This window comes from Microtus pennsylvanicus, chromosome 6 (genome assembly GCF_037038515.1).
Source record: "Microtus pennsylvanicus isolate mMicPen1 chromosome 6, mMicPen1.hap1, whole genome shotgun sequence".
NCBI classification, from domain to species: Eukaryota; Metazoa; Chordata; class Mammalia; order Rodentia; family Cricetidae; genus Microtus; species Microtus pennsylvanicus.
Window position 1 is genome coordinate 121,585,097 of NC_134584.1, and position 16,000 is coordinate 121,601,096.

The 16,000-nt window shown below is 52.6% G+C and overlaps 1 protein-coding gene across 5 annotated transcripts in view; it reads right to left on the reverse strand.

Annotated features, from left to right (window-relative positions):
* Piezo1 (piezo type mechanosensitive ion channel component 1 (Er blood group)) overlaps positions 1-16,000 on the reverse strand; it is a 66,094-nt gene that overhangs the window by 32,344 nt on the left and 17,750 nt on the right. The window lies entirely within an intron of this gene.

A 16,000-nucleotide genomic window follows, 5' to 3' on the forward strand; every position in this document is an offset into this window, starting at 1 on the left:
GGGGTACTCAGCCATTCTACCTGTCCTAGGAGGTACAAAATGAGCCAGACCAAAGGGATTCTACATTCTGCCTGACCTCAGCCACACAGAGAGCCACTCACAAACCCCAAGCCACCTCCTTGCTCCCTCTACATCACAGAGAAACTGACTGCCCTAGACTGGTAGGGATAACAGAACATGACCTAGGAACCAGAGTGCATCACGAACCTCGATTCCCTCCTGGACAACACAATCCCAAGACCAGACGTTCTGTATCCTGCAGCATCAAACCTTGCTTCATTATCCCATGAAGAGTAGCCTCCTCAGGGGGCATCCTCCATACTCAAACCCCTCAAGTATGAGCACCATGAGTCTAACGACAGCTCTGGACAGCTAGGGATACCCAGAGTGTGCAGTACATTAAAAGTAAGCTGAGCCAGGCCCCCTCCTCAGGGAATGGAGACCAAAGCAACATTGCCCACTTTGGGTAGGTGACTCCATGAAGGACACGTCTCTGTAAGCATGTCTGAATTCAACCTGAACACTTTTCAAGTCTCCCAATCGTCCTCCAGGACCAGAGTGGATATGGGATGTATCCAAGCTACCGAGGGTACCTGCTGCTTCAAGGAGGCTGAAGGTTTTGGCTGTGGGTAGCACTTCTCTAAACTCTGAAGGGCCTCCCTGGAGTCAGGGTGTGGCCTTTCTCTCACTATACACATTGGCTACCATACATAGCTCGGCTCTCTTAAATCTGAAGTTTTCAACAAGAATTTTTTTATATTTTTATGGTTTATTTAACTTTATTTTAATGTGCATTGGTGTGAAAGTGTCAGATCCCCTGCAACTGGATCTTCAGACAGTTGTGAGCTGCCATGTGGGTGCTGGGAATTAAACCCGGGTCCTCTGGAAGAGCAGTCAGTGCTCTTAACCACTGAGCCATCTCTCCGGCCCAAGAATATATATATATTTTTTAAAATCAATCTTCTCTGGCCTGAGAGGCAGGAGGGCAGTGCATTTATGGCGCAGCTTTCCGAAATCCCTCTGCTTTCCAGGGCTTCACGTTCCAGCCCCACAGTGCAGTCAGCCCATCTCAGGAAAGCAGCGCTCTCCCCTCACACCAGCTTCTCCAGCCAGGAGGATGCCTACCCAGCTGTCCGCTCACTCATCCGTCTGTCCACCTGTCTATGCAGCCACCCACCAACCCATCCATCCATCCATCCATCCATCCGTCCGTCCGTCCGTCCGTCCGTCCATCATCCATCCATCCATCCATCCATCCATCCATCCATCCATCCATCCGTCCATCCATCCGCAGGTCCCTGAGAGCTTTCTCCCAACACTAATATTACAGGTCCTGTCTCTGAGGATGCTGGTTTGGTCTGATATACCAGGAATGCCAGCATTGAGCCAGTCCAAGCACATGAGGGGTGGTGAGCGAAAACCCATGACAGGGAGCTGGGGGAGAAGAATCAGTCAGAAAAGTGCTTGCCACATAAACACGAGGACGTAAGTTCAGATCACCAGAACTCACATAAAGAGATCAAAAGCCAGGTGAGGGATGTTTCTCAGTGGCTTGCCACACAGGCCTGATGACCTGAGCTTGGATTGCCAGAAACCATGTAAAGCCAGGTGTCCTGCATGCACCTGTAATCCCGGTGCGCCTGTACCAGGAGATAGGTGGCGGAGAAAGAATCACCAGACGCCGTCAAGCCAGTAACCCTGGCAAAAGCAGCAGTGAATAACACAGAAACCCTGTTTCAAGCATGGTAGGAGGTGAGGACCAGCCCCCAAGGTTGCCCTTTGACGTTCATGTGCATGTGTGACATGCACGGTCCCGTGTTCACACATGTAACTTACAGATACACAGACACACTTAGATTATATATGATAGATCGATAGACAGAGGCATAAAAGCCTGTGTGGTAGTACAGACCTGCAACCTCCGTTCTGGGGAGGTTGTGGGAAAGAGCGATAGCTGGCTCTCCAGAGCTTGCTGTCCAGTCTAGCCAACTAATGGACTCCAAAAATAAGGTGGAACATGAATAAGGAAGACGCCTGGCTTTGGCTTCTGGCTTCCACAAGTAGAGCCCATAAAGGGCAGCCAGTGTGGAGTGAGAACCAGAAAGGCGCCTGGAGGCAGAAGGGTAGGTGTTGCAGGAGGCTGGAGCAGCAACAATTGCTCTACCCTGCAGCCTGCTCAACAAGCTTAAAATCCGGACCCTGAGGCTCTTGTGTGTAGTGCTGGTGGTAGTGGGGGAGGCCTGGAGTTTAACGACTATCGAATGCGATGGCCAGCAGCAACAGCGTCACGTGAGGATAACACCACTGCACTATACACTCAAAAATGGGTTAAGACGGCAAACTTTGTGAACTTGTTTTACCAGAGTAAATAAATGAATGGTGTTCAAAGTCTGTGAAGGAGCTGGGCCATGGTGGTGCACGCCTTTAATCCCAGCACTCGGGAGGCGGAGGCAGGCGGATCTCTGTGAGTTCCAGACCAGCCTGGTCTACAGAGCTAGTTCCAGGACAGGCTCCAAAAGCCACAGAGAAACCCTGTCTCGAAAATCAAAAAAAAAAAAAAGTCTGTGAAGGATTCCAGAAGTAAGAGACCCAAGATGGCAAGTGGTAGAGACAGGTCCATGTCTGGTCTACTGGCAACAAGGAAATGTGATATGAACCAATGAGCTTGAGGCCTGACCTCCCCACTACTCCCAACCCTAGGTGGGGCCAGGAGAACCCTAAATAATTCTATGTGCCAAAGGTGGGAAATTTGAGGTGAGGCACCAGGTCTAGGGTCACGCCCCACCCTGAGGGCCATATTCCCTGCCTCAACCGCACAGATCAGTATGGGAGAGGCACAAACCCTGAGTTCTTTCTTCCCTTTCTTTCTCCTCTCTTTTCCTTCCTTTCTTCCCTTCAGCACAGAGCTGGCCCCAACACAGAACAGCTGAATAAAGGCTATATCTAGAGACTCACCTTCCACCCCACACACAAGCAAACAGGCTCAGAAAGGTATGGGGCAAAACATGAGTGTCTTCCAGTGTCTGGGGTGCAAGTGTGTCTTGGAAGGTAGCCACCCACACCCCCAAAGCAGCCAGCCTGCTGTGGACTGTGAGACTCAGGTGCCTGGGTCTGGCTGGCCTGGATCCTGATTCTATCGGCCACCACCAGCCCTATGAGAGGCTGGTCTGAGCAGACAGGTGGCACCTAGTCATCTCTGGAAGATGTGAGCAGGAAAGATTGGGCCTTTGGCTGTGGTGCCTGCTGTGGATGGAGCAAGGGAAGTAGCTTTGTGAGCTTTTTTCCAGCCATCACCCCTCCCAGATTATCAGGCCTCAAGAGCTGTATGGGGTAAGAAGCCAGCCAGAAGAGTGAGCTGTGGGCCAGTGTGGAGGGAAGGCAGAGTGGAGCACTCAGATGAAACCTTAGCTTCTGGGAGAGGAGGAAAGATCACTCACAAAGCAGGCTGTGACAGTGCCAGGGTTCCCAGAGCTCCTAGATGCTCCCCCGTCCTGATGCGGTTGTTGGTTGAACACATTGATGTGACTGTAATAACCATGGCTTTAACTGTGCCAGAGGCATCGTTACAGGCAGCCTGAAGGCAACCGGCCTTGCTTTTTCCCTTGAAGGTTAGCTGCAGCTTCATTGCTGGAGGGGTCATGGGGGACAAAGACATTCCTAAAAGAGGATAGAGCCTCAGCCTGCTCTGGTGGAACTGCTGAGCAAAGCCTGTGATTTCACAGGAAATAGGCTTTTCCTGAGCCAGCAACAATAGGACAGACAGACAGGAAGGGCCCCTTGCAGGCCAGCACATGCTTAACCCTTTACAGACGCTCACCCTACAGCACAAAGCTGAAGACCCTTGCTAGCATCCACTCCGGCGTCCTCAACCCATAGCTGGGGTTACTGACGTCCACGGGATGGTCCCCTAGCCTCTGAGTGACCTGGAGCAGAGCGGACCTCTGCTCTTAGTGGGAACTGGGTCAGGAGGGGAGGGTTAGGAGGTAAGAGGACCACACACAGACTCTGAGAGTGTTCTGCACAGAAGGCTAATTACCACCCCTCCTCCCACCCCTCCTCCCACCCCTCCTCCCACCCCTCCTCCCACTGTGTGCAGGAAGACAAGACCGGCCTGCAGATAGGGCTCTGAGTGGGACCTCAGCTACTCAAGATCCTGGGAACATGTGGTTCCTAGGACACCCCCAAGCCTGGCCCAAGTTCATGGGGCCAACCTGCTCCCCACTCAGCTCTCAGTCTCCTCTGCGTGCTGAGTGAGCACAGCGAACCTGCATGCATGAGCATCACATATGCCTCTGCTCAGTGAAGCCTCATAGCGACCCCAAGGAAATGCCAGACTCATTTGTTAATGGTTCTGGAAATGGAATGCAGCTTGAAGCGTGAGGTTGACTGGGTGGTGGTGGCGCACGTCTTTAATCCCAGCACTCGGGAGGCAGAGGCAGGTGGGTCTCTGTGAGTTCGAGGTCAGCCTGGTCTACAAGAACTACTTCCAGGACAGCCAGGGCTGTTACTCAGAGAAACTATGTCTCGAAAAAACAAAAACAAAATAAACAACAAGAAGCATGAGGCTGAACTTCTGGGAGCTTCCCTTGCCACAGCCAGTGCTGGACAGACAGCAGGAAAGGTGTGTGGAGAGGCAGCAGTCAGTGTGGTCAAGACAAATGGGTCCCTTAGGGTGCTGGGCTGTAGCAGCAGGGGCAGAATATAATGAAGGCTCACACAAGGTATCCTAGTCTGCACTGACATAGGAAGCTGACTGACTCAGGCAGAGACAAACAGCATGGATTCCCCAAGGGAAGGTTGGGCGTGGAAGACACACTTCAGCCCTAACACCACAGCCCAGCAGACACAGGCATGAGTGTCTCATATAATTCCCTACCCCGCTATTGTCACCCCTACCTGCCGAAGAGAGCAATGAGGTATGGATGTCTACCCTCCCAGCCTCTAGGCTAGCTGCCTCTGAGAACAAAGCAGAAGATACCTGAGAGGCAAGCACCTTCAGGTCAAAAGAAAGGACCTGATGGACAAGGGGAGCTGGGCAGGGGCGTTGGTAGAGGGACCAGGCTAACCCAAAGGACTGCAACCCATTTCCAGGGCAGGGCAAGGCAGGGCCTGCCTGAGACACTGGGGCAGCCACAGTCTCAGCCCTGGAGGAAGTGGTATCTAGATTGGCAAGGAACTGTAAGGTCCTGGAGTCAGCCAGCCCTACAGGGTCTGGAGTCCCTAAGGGCAGCAGCCTAGCTATGCAACATCCTCGTTCAGGGGTGGAGTAGAGGCAATTCTGAGAAAGCCCAGGTCCCATAGATGAGCATGCTGTCTAGACAGCCATAACTGCCAGACTGGGAGAGGCTCTACAAGGTGTGTTTGAGGCCCTCAAGTGGCCTATGCACTCAGAATACTACTTCTCGGAGGGACAGTATCTGCCCCCTCCCATGGCATTGCACAAAGGTCTGTACAATGCCACGCTCAGCCAAGAGTCTAGTACAGTTCTGGGATGGGTATCAGTCCCACAAGCATCCCCAAAAGCTGTGGTTTTCAAGGATCAGAGACATGGATCAGAGAAAGCAATCTCCATGCCTCAAAGTCCATCCGACAAGGGTCCTGGACACATCAGTGGCCAGCACTGACCACCACAGCAGCTGAGCTGCTGCCCCCAAGCACTGGGCACCTACCCACACAATATACACAAAGAGCCTAGTGACCAGCGGCTGTGCCCGGGGGGTGAGTCCCTGTTCCTCGTGTGGTTTGTGTATACTTGTAAGAAGGAAGAATTGAGACAGGCAAAAGATCTCTCAGAACAAAGGAAAGACCAGAATTTTCAATCGGTACCCTCAGAGGCCAAGGACTGTCCTGGGACAGGAGGAAAGCACATGTGAGGTGAGGGACCGCAGCAGCACAGGAGCCCACGATGCATCCTTGGGGTGAGCGGAACTGTGTCTAAATGAATTCTGAGAACCTGCACACTGGGGGAGGTGAGGATATAGTGCATGCTGGGCACAGCTGGGAGGCGGGCATCAGAACAGGGTGATAGTAAGAGATTCTAGAAGAGGTGTGGAGAACAGAACTGGAGCACCTAGGTGGAACCCTGCCCTTCCTCTTCCCTCTTCTGTAAAAAGTGTCAAAAAGGGATGGGCTCTAAACCTGGTACTGGGCCCAATCCCTGGGGCTGGAAGCCTGAGACAATAGGAACAGCGGGCCTTTGGGTGTTGCATGGGACAGTAACTGACGTTGGTCCACTTAGTCCTACTCCAGCAGATGGTCTAGGAGGCAGGAAAGCCCAGAGCCAGTCCATGTGAGTACCACAGACTCCAGCCACCCCAGAAGATGCCTCACGGAGGCCTGGTCAGCTAGCCCAACCGTCTCCATTGCCCTAACCAGGCTGCATCCCCAGGCAGGGCTGCTCTTGCTTCTCCTCCTATTGCTGTCAATCAAGGGACAACAGTGCTGTATAGCTCCACAACAGGGGCAGGCCTGATTTCTTGCCCAGCATTCAAGGTCCTTATTGTAGGCCCTCGTGTGACCACCTAACTTTGTGGACCTTCTGTGACTCTTCCACAAGCCAGTGTGCTGTCTGCAGCCCAACCTTGGCTGGCGCAGTGCCCTGGCCTCTCCTTTGTCTTCCTGTTGTCTCTCGCTCAGCTCGCTGAGACTGGTATCTACCACACTGGCCTACGGAAGCTCACACATAACTGTTTTTCCTCCCGCCTCTGCCAGGGACAAGCATTTTGAAAACAAACAGCTCACTGCCACCACTCTAGGTAACCTGGAGAACACAGCTGTGGACCTGCAAGAGGTGGCAAGCCCAGCCACTCTTTGTGTCCACCAGTAGCCCAGGCCATGGGGCATACAGTGCCGGGGACCCCACAAATGGGACCCCTTCTGCAAAACTGATGCCACTGTTTGACAGCCACAGATAAGCCCAACCTATCTCACATTGCTTAGTCGTTCTTCAAGTCCCAATTGTCCCCACCTATGGGACTCCTGCAGGCATACTGTGCTGTATATAGCACCTGCGAGGTGACATACACTTTTTTTTTCTTTTTGGTTTTTTAGAGACAAGGTTTCTCTTAGCTTTGGTTCCTGTCTTGTAGACCAGGCTGGAGGCATGCGCCACCACTGCCCGGCATGGTGACACACTTCTGAGCAAAAGATATAGACATTGTGAGCCACGTTCATCTATTAAATCCTTTATGTAAAAGCTAAAAGTAAACTAGAGGGCTACAGAAATGGCTCAGCAGTTAAGAGCATTAGCTACTTTTCCAGAGGACCCAGGTTCAGTTCCCAGCACCCACACAGTGGTTCACAACCTTCTGTAACTCCAGTTTCAGAGGTCTAATGCCTTCTTTTGGCCTCTGCAACACCAGGAATGTTTATGGTGCATGCGTGTGTGCACACATGCAGGCAATAAATCCATACATTTAAACAAAAATTTGAATTGAAAATAAATAAATAAATAAATCTCAGCAAAAAACTGCCCATGTATCTGATCTTTGTAAATAGACAGGAAGACTCAGAGAGTCCCCAAGATCTCTGCAAAAGGGGGTCCCTTCTCACTAACACTTTTCCTTGGGACTTGTTAAAATGGTTTAGTGTGTTAAAGGTCAAGCCTGTAGACCTGAGTTTTATCCTCAGGTTGAACACAGTGAGAACAAACTCCCAGAATCTGTCCTCAGACCTCTGCAACCTTGCTGTGATGCACCCATACTGTAACCACACATACACACAAGATAAAATAAAAATAAGTATAATTTTTTCAAAAGCTGGAACTTCACATCTCTTTTTCTCATGAAAAGAATGTTGCCACGGATTACTAGAATGGTTCACACATGAACTGACTGGAAAAACAGTCTGCGAAGTGTGGTCAGGCCTGGGCATCTGGCCCTGTCTGTCCTTCCCAGAAGTGGGTAGGGCAGGGAAGGCCACACGCTGTCTTACTCCCAGGGCACACAGTGGCTAACAGACTAGCATCCTAGCTGGGCCTGGTGGCTCAGGCCTGGGATCCCAGCTACATAGGATACTCAGGTAGGAGGTTCCCAAGTTCCAGTCTAGACTGGGAAACCCAGCAAGATCCTGCCTCAAAATAAAAAAGGGCTAGAGACTAGGTATGTGTGCCTATAATCTTAGCACTTGGGAGGTTAAGACAAGAGGGTCAGGTGAGGTCATCCTTAGCTACCTAGGGAATTCAAGGCCGGCTTGGGTTATACAAGACCCAGTTGGAGATGCGGCCCAGGGCCTCAGTGGTACAGTACTTGCCTAGCATGTGTGAAGCTCCAGGCTCAACCACCCAGTACACGAAATACATAAATGAGCAAATAAACCACATGAGAAGCTGGATCTCCAGACCTAGGTGAGTGCCTGCTAGCCCCTGCCTTATGCTATGCCAGTTGGCTACACGGAGTGCAAGGGAGGACCAGATGACAGCTGCTGAGCAAAAAACGCTACAGGACTGGGGGTCCTGATCCACACCCTGGCTGCTTCTCCACAACCCACTGGAATTCCCTGTTGCCTGTCTGCCTTATTTGGCCTGGGCTGCAACCATAAACACTTCTGTGTGAGGCTTCTGCCAGTGGGTGGGGCCAGACAGAAGAGGAAGAGGAAGGGGGAGGATGTGGCAGAGGATTCCGGAGGCAGCAGCGAGGTCAGCTCTGCTCTTTGCTGAAGCAACTCAGACTATGGTGTCAATCAAGCCCATTGGCCACGCCTGCCACTCCCAGGGAGGCAGAGAACAAAAACTTAAGGCAAACCAGGCCCAGATGGCTCTGGTCAATCCCCCATCCTGGGAGAGGAGGGTTAGTTCAGTCAGCTGAGGGCACATGAGGAAACCAGCTGCCCAGATATGTGCCTATGGCTTGGGACTATGGCTCGTATCTAGGTTAGTATGTGCAATGTGACCAGGTATCTAAGCCCCCTGAGATCAGGACCAGCCGAGCTGGCAGGAAAGAGGGCAGGCCTACTCTGCAACTTCCTCTGGTCTTTTGAAGTTGTCCTCACTCCTCACTGGTCGACACTGAGCCTGGCAGTTGTGTGAGCTCCCCATTAGAAGGCGGCCATGGGGACCTAGGCTCTACCTTTTGCACCAAAGCCCACTCCACCCACACCAGCAGAGACCTCAGGCCCTTGGTAATCGCAGAGCTGGCTACATACAAACTGTTCACAGATATATTTGATCTGGCTGGCCCACCCTTGGTGCCATTCCTGACCTGCACCAGGCACGGCTGGAGACAGGGAAGACAAGGGGTTTGAGAATGCCTAGCCGGCATTTCTTCAGGGTACGAATTAGCATTGGTGGTGCCGGGAATGGTTTCAAAGCACACTGGGGTTACGGAGAGCTAAACATACCAGGACTTTCATGTTGCTAGAGAAAACTGACGCCCATGGGAGAAAGCTGAGACCACAGGACAGCGGCATCAGGAGGGCACGTGGACCAGTCCTGGGTGAGTGAGCGGAGGGGTCAAAATGGGAGCTGCCCCAGCCTGGCCAGCGAGGGTGGAGAGAGGCACGGGAACACAGTGTTACCTACTTGGAGCTCAGCCAAACAGCTTGGGGCTCTGGGAGCCCTTGGAGCATTTAATTACCAGAGTGTTGGGGTTTAATTAGTGTGGTGTCTGGGAAATGTGGTTTCATAGCTCATCTGACCTGCATGGGGCAGGTCGAGTTATCCCAGCTCTCCCCCACACCGCAGTTAGACGGTCAACGCTGGGGGTGACCTGGCGGTAACAGTACAATAAACAAAGGGACCCCTACCCAAAGAGGAGCAGGGCACCTATAGTCACATACTCCAGTCTGGACGGCTAGCCACATTTCTTTGTTTCTCTCAGCCCACAGTGACCTTGTGATACTTTGAGGAAGTGGCAGGGCAAGAGGGGACTGGGTGCAGATAAGGTGGCTGTGCGGGTGACAGAGGAACAGTAGTCTCAAGCTGAGTATGGACAGGTGGAGGAGGTGGGAGGGTTGGCCACTTCCCAGGCAGCTGGATGTGGCCTGCAAGGCACTGGTTACTAGTCTCTCCGTTTCTCACTAACTTTGGGTAACCACAGCACCTACTCATAGGTGAGCAGATCAGAGCTCCTGGAGGAGGTGGTTCCCTAGGAGACCGGCAGGAAATGGCTTGGTATTTAAGCCCTAGCTCTCAACCAGGGAGACAGAGAAGGCAAGGATGGCACAAGCTGCTGCTGGCAACCTGGCAGCGGAGACAAGTGGACATAGTGCTGTTTGTCTCCCATCCCAAACTGCTCAGGACAGCCAGAGACCAGAGATGCCAAAGAAGAGGAGAGGAGACTCACTGGACCATGACCGGCTTTCTTACAGCAGAAGCCAGGTTGGTCCCTGTCAGGCAGCTACGCCCTGCCCAGGGACCCTGCTACAGACTCTTGGCAAACAACTCACACGGCCCATCATACAGAGGCACAGTCTGTACTCCACGCTAGTCCCTTGGAGCTTTGGGACTGGAGCCACCCCAATGACCTACCCACGGGAGACACCTCAGAGAGCTCCAGGGCACAGGGTGGGCCACATTCCGTACCAGTCATCCAGTCCTCGCCACCCACCTGTGAGTCCTTCCCTTCCAGGACGGAGGAAGCCGGGCATATCTGCAGCCATCTCTACTGGCTGCCACAGGTAAACAGGCAGGGTGCAGCATGGGCAGGGCCCCAGAAGTACATGAGTCCAGAATAGTCCCTATCCCATTAGGGAGGGAACTAGGCCTGCAGAACTGTCTATGCTGAAGGTGACACTTCCTCCCAGGCCGGGGGGCCTTTGGTCTCAGCAGGAAGCCCAGCTAGGAAGGGGCCACTGCTAGCCTTGTCCAGGGTGCCACTGACAAATTTAGCCTCAGACCTAGAGCTCTCCAGAGCCTAAAGCGAGCAAAGTGAGCCACTCACAGAGCCTCCAAGGGGGTCAGCCCTGTCCAATGCCCTCACCTGACCACAAGTCACCAATTTCCAGACCCTGGCTATTCAAGATTCCCAGGGACAAGAGTTCCCGTTATCTTGAAGGAAAAGTGTGTCTGGGCCTCACAGCTGAGATGTGAAGGGTACAGGATTGACCTGCAAAGGCATCGTGTGATTTATACAGGGCAGACAAGCAAGGACCCAGCAGTCTCCAGAAGGCTTTTCCAGGTAGAGCCTCCCCTTCCCTACACAATGCACTGTCTGTCAGACGGGGGAAACTGAGGCACAGTGGGCATAGCTTCACAGCTTCAGATGTTCTTCCGACACTGAATTCAGACTAAGATTGTCTTCAGAAACAAAATAGAAACAAATAAACAAAACAAAAGAACCAGGCCAGGGCATTATTGGTTCCTTGACCCACTGGCAACAAGCACACAGGTGTCTTGGGCTCTTTCCTCAGAACACACAGACCCTGGGACACCGCTATACATACTCCCCCTGGGCATTCACATGACCCCAGGTTAGTATGGTCAGTGGTCAATTCCAATTCCATAATTCTCCAACTAGGGACACCTGAGAATGTCAGAGTGGGCGCTACGGAAGAGGCAAACTGAAGCAGGTTGGCCACAGACACTGCCTCAGGACCTGAGTTTAGGTGTGGGGCCTGACGACACCCGGAGTTCCAGGCTATGATTCAAACCTTCCCAGTGCCCACAAGTTAAGTTGCAGCAACAGGGTGAAGCCAGCACACTGAGCAAACAGTAGCTCTTGGATGCCCAGCGATGTCATCAATTGGGCCCCAGGAGCTGGGGGCTTTGGTGCCTGCTTGCCTGAGTATGTATGGTGCTCCTTGGTAAGCAGAGCAGGCTCCAAACCAACAGGAGAGCCCCTGTGTCTCAATGAACCTAGAAAAGGCAGCTGTGGCCCCACTTCCTCTCTCAGGGAGGGGGTGCTCTAATAAGACCTTTATGGGGTGCTTCCTGGGCAAAGCCCCGAGCACCTCCATTCACTAGCTGGGCAGTGAAAGGCTCACCACAGGCAATTTCCCCGTAGAGTGGACAGCACATTCCAGAAGCCTCTTGAACCACACTGATTAGCATGGAGGGCTGGCCCTGAGCTCCTGGTAAACAACACAGTTCCTGATCTGGAGGCACTGCCCCCAGAATCCTAAGCTGCCAGAGGCAAGATTCCTCACTGCCAGCTCTCTAAGCAGGGTACCGAGAGGCTTAGGAAACCCAGACAACACTTGGGACTCTGCAGCATCAGCCCCCTGGCCTTCTGAGTCAGTACGGGATCCAGATCTTCCCTCCACACTAGAGAAGTTGAGGCAGGAGGATTATTGTGAGTTTAAAGCTAGCCTCATCTACATGGAAAGTGTCAAGTAAGCTTGGGATACAAAGTTGAAAGCCTGTCCGAAAACAAACAGAAATGATATGGGTACCTTCAATACACAGGGCAGACTTGTTCTGGGACCCTTGAAGGCATGGGGCACGGTGCTCATGCCCTTCAATAAAATGGATTGCACAGAACCTATGGCCATCCTCCCTTCCCCAGTACTCTAAGTCACCTCTAGATGACCTATGACACCTAACACGACATAAATGCAGCACATTAGGCTCAGCTGTTCAGGGAATAATGACAAGAAAAACAATCTGTACAGTTTAGGAGAGAGGCAATTACCAATTACCATAACCTCAGAGCGGAGGAATGAGACTCAAGGTCCACGGGTGCAGAATTTGCAGATATGAGGCTCAACAACACAGGAGTTCCCAGTGGGTCATGTGGCTACAGAGCAGATGTAATAAGGAACAAGAAGAGCCAGGCATGGGGGCACATGTTTTTAACCCAGTGACTGGGAGGCAGAGGCAGGCAGATCTGAGTTGGAGGCCAGCCTGGTCTACACAGTGAGTTCCAAGACATCCAGGGCTACACAGAGAAACCCTGGGGGTAAAGAGAGGGGCAAGACCTATCCTTAAGAACCCATGTTTTCCCAAGGCCGTGGTGGACATAAACCAGCACACATAGGGAGCATCACAAGATGGATTCCTGGGGGGCACTAAAGCTAGGCATGGTAAGAGGATGAGCCTGGACTGTGGGACTTCAGCAGACAAAGCTTCAAGTGCAAAGGTGATGGGGCAGGACTTGCAGTGAGGCACATCAACCACAGAATGGGATCCCTCGCTGGGCACATGGCCACGCATCCCACTATCTGTTTTCCTACAGAGCACGAGTCCTCGGGGTGAGGTTTCCAGCCCTGTCTCACATGAGAACCCATGAAAAGGAGGAGCCTCAAGTGTCTCAGTTGCTTTTCACTGCTGTGACGAGACACCATGACCAAGGCAACTTACAGAAGGCAGTTTACTGGGGCTCACTGTCAGAGTCCACGACCATCCAGGCGGGTATGCAGGGATAGCACGGAAGCCGCACCTGAGAGCTTCCATCTTATCTAAGCTTGAAGCAGAGAGCTGACTAGGAATAGCAGCCTTTTGAAACCTCAACGCCTACCTCCAAGGACACACCTCCAACAAGGCCACATCTCTGAATCTTTCCCAAACAGTTCCACCAACTAGAGACCAAGTGTTCAAACACATGAGCCTATAAAGGCATTCTCATTCCAACCACCAGTCCTAGGGTGCTCTCCCTGAGCTCCCTTGAGGAAGAGAGGCAAGGTACAGGCCACACTTCTAACTAACTAGCTCTGCCTGCTACAACCTATATAAATAAAATGCACAGTAACACCAGCACGCCACCCAGAACCACAGCTGCCGGCAGGACACGGAGACTATGGCCAGCTCTGATTAACTCCACAAGCAATAACCCGAAGTAGTTTGTTCCAGAAAGCTGTAGGCTCCACAGGAGCTCTGGTACCTGGACGCCCTCTGGCCACTGCTCATTAGGGCCATGGTTGCCTTCTAGCTGTGGGTACCTGGCCTAAGCAGCTCCAGCCCCCTCACATTGCCATGCAGCTCTGGCTGAGACTCCAGGTTGTGCACTGACTCAGACCACTGAATCAGCCCTGTGATTCACCATCGTGCCTCGTGGCCCATTCAGTCTTCCTTATGTAAGCTATCCAGGGCCTGGTCATAGGCCATCCAGCACTACAGGGCCTCTCCGGCACCTCAGAGGAATGTCACCTGACTAGCTCTTGCTGCAAGCACAGCAGGAAATAGTCACTGGCCCAGTAAGTCTCTGGTGAGGGAAATCCCCAGACCAGGCACCCCCTTTCCAGCCCTGATATCTACATCCCTTCTGTGTTTTCAGCAGGAAAGTGGCATCTGGTCCCCTCACCTCTCAGCCACACCTTGGTAAATGGCAGCATTGGGCAGATGGACAGACAACATAATCAGAGACGGTAGGTAGTAGATACAGAGATGATGGATGGGTAAATGACAGGAGAACAGATGGAAGATGGGTGGATGGATGCATGGATGGATGGATGGATGGGTGGATGGATGGATGGGTGGATGGATGGATGGGTGGATGGATGGATGGATGGGTGGATGGATGGACAGATGACAGACTATAAGCAGATAGGCGATAAAGACGGATACAGGCAGCTGGAACACACCATTCTAAGATTGCAACATGGCTGGGCGGTGGTGGCGCACGCCTTTAATCCCAGCACTTGGGAGGCAGAGGCAGGCGGATCTCTGTGAGTTCGAGACCAGCCTGGTCTACAAGAGCTAGTTCCAGGACAGGCTCCAAAACCACATAGAAACCCTGCCTCGAAAAACCAAAAAAAAAAAAAAAAGATTGCAACAGGTGACCCCTCCCTAGACCGAGCACCCCAACATGGCATCAAGAGGGTGCAGCATGAGATGGGCCCAAGTATGACCAGCCAGCAAGAGGCCTGGCCCCAAGTGCTGCTTTCAACAGCTGTGACCACAAGCAAAGTGACAAAGTGCTGGGCCCCACACGTACTCTGGAAGGTGGATAATCTTGTAAAGTGACCAAGGGAAAGATCAACGATATCAGCTCTAACAACCAGACAGATGGCCATACCTGGTCCCACCCCAACAGTGAGAAGATGACTGTTGAGGGCCTGCTGGAAATCTGGGCCAGCAAGCCTCAGTTTCCCCCTTTCATGAGACCCCTGACCAACTCTCAGAACACTTTTTGGTCTTAATTTTTAAGACTTTAAAATGAAGAAGGAAAGGGGGGTGCACTCCCTGCTGTTACGCGTTCCCTATCAGACCCAACTGAAGCTGGTGTTGTCTGCCTGCCTCCCATAGCCCTCTTGCCTCCCTAGAACCTTCCCAAGAACTGCTTCTGCACTGAGATTTTACCCAGGGTCTCCTCCAAGGGCATTCCAGAACTGTGGCTACAGGATGTTGGGACGGAATAGATGAAAACAGCTGGATTCCAGGCCTGAGGAGGGACCTCGCAGAGCCTGGCAGGAGAGTTGTGTTGCCCAGCTCTCAGCAGCCATTCCAAGACCAGGCAGGATACAGAAGCCACAGGAGCTCCAGACCTGCGGGGAGGGGACTGGTGAGCAGCCCAGTCCACCACGGCTCTGATCCCCATCCCCTTGAGGATGCTGGGGTGCTGAGTGGTTGCCATTCTACCTCTTGGGAAGCTCCACCCCTCCCCTCAAATCTCAGAGCCTCGGGGCAGCATTATCAACTGTCAGCCAAGGAGCAGCACAAACCTGGGACAGCTAGGATGGAGGCGCTACTGCTGTCCCCACCCATGGAGGATGAGCCATTCCAGGAAGGACAGAGCCACCTAGAAATGTACCACTATGCCAACTTCAGGGACTTCGCGCCCCACCCTACAGAAGTCAGAGTCAAGTGAGGAAGACTGAAGCTCAGCTTCTACCAACTTCTTCTGTAGGACCTATCACCCACTGAACAGAACGAAACATACTCCATGCCCCCCCCCCCCAATGGCTGGATTCCCCTAACACAGCTGGCAATCTATACATATTACTTTCTCCAGGTTCAGGCCATGGGCTGGAAACTCATCCTCAGAAATCCCACAGTTGCTTACAGTGGGTATTGCTCCTTCAAGCCTGTGACCTCTGGGGTAGAGGCTCATAGAGGGTCCCATGAACCCTAATTCTGTGCCCGGTGATGTATCCTGGGGAGGGGGCTAAAGAATCAGAGGGATGAAGT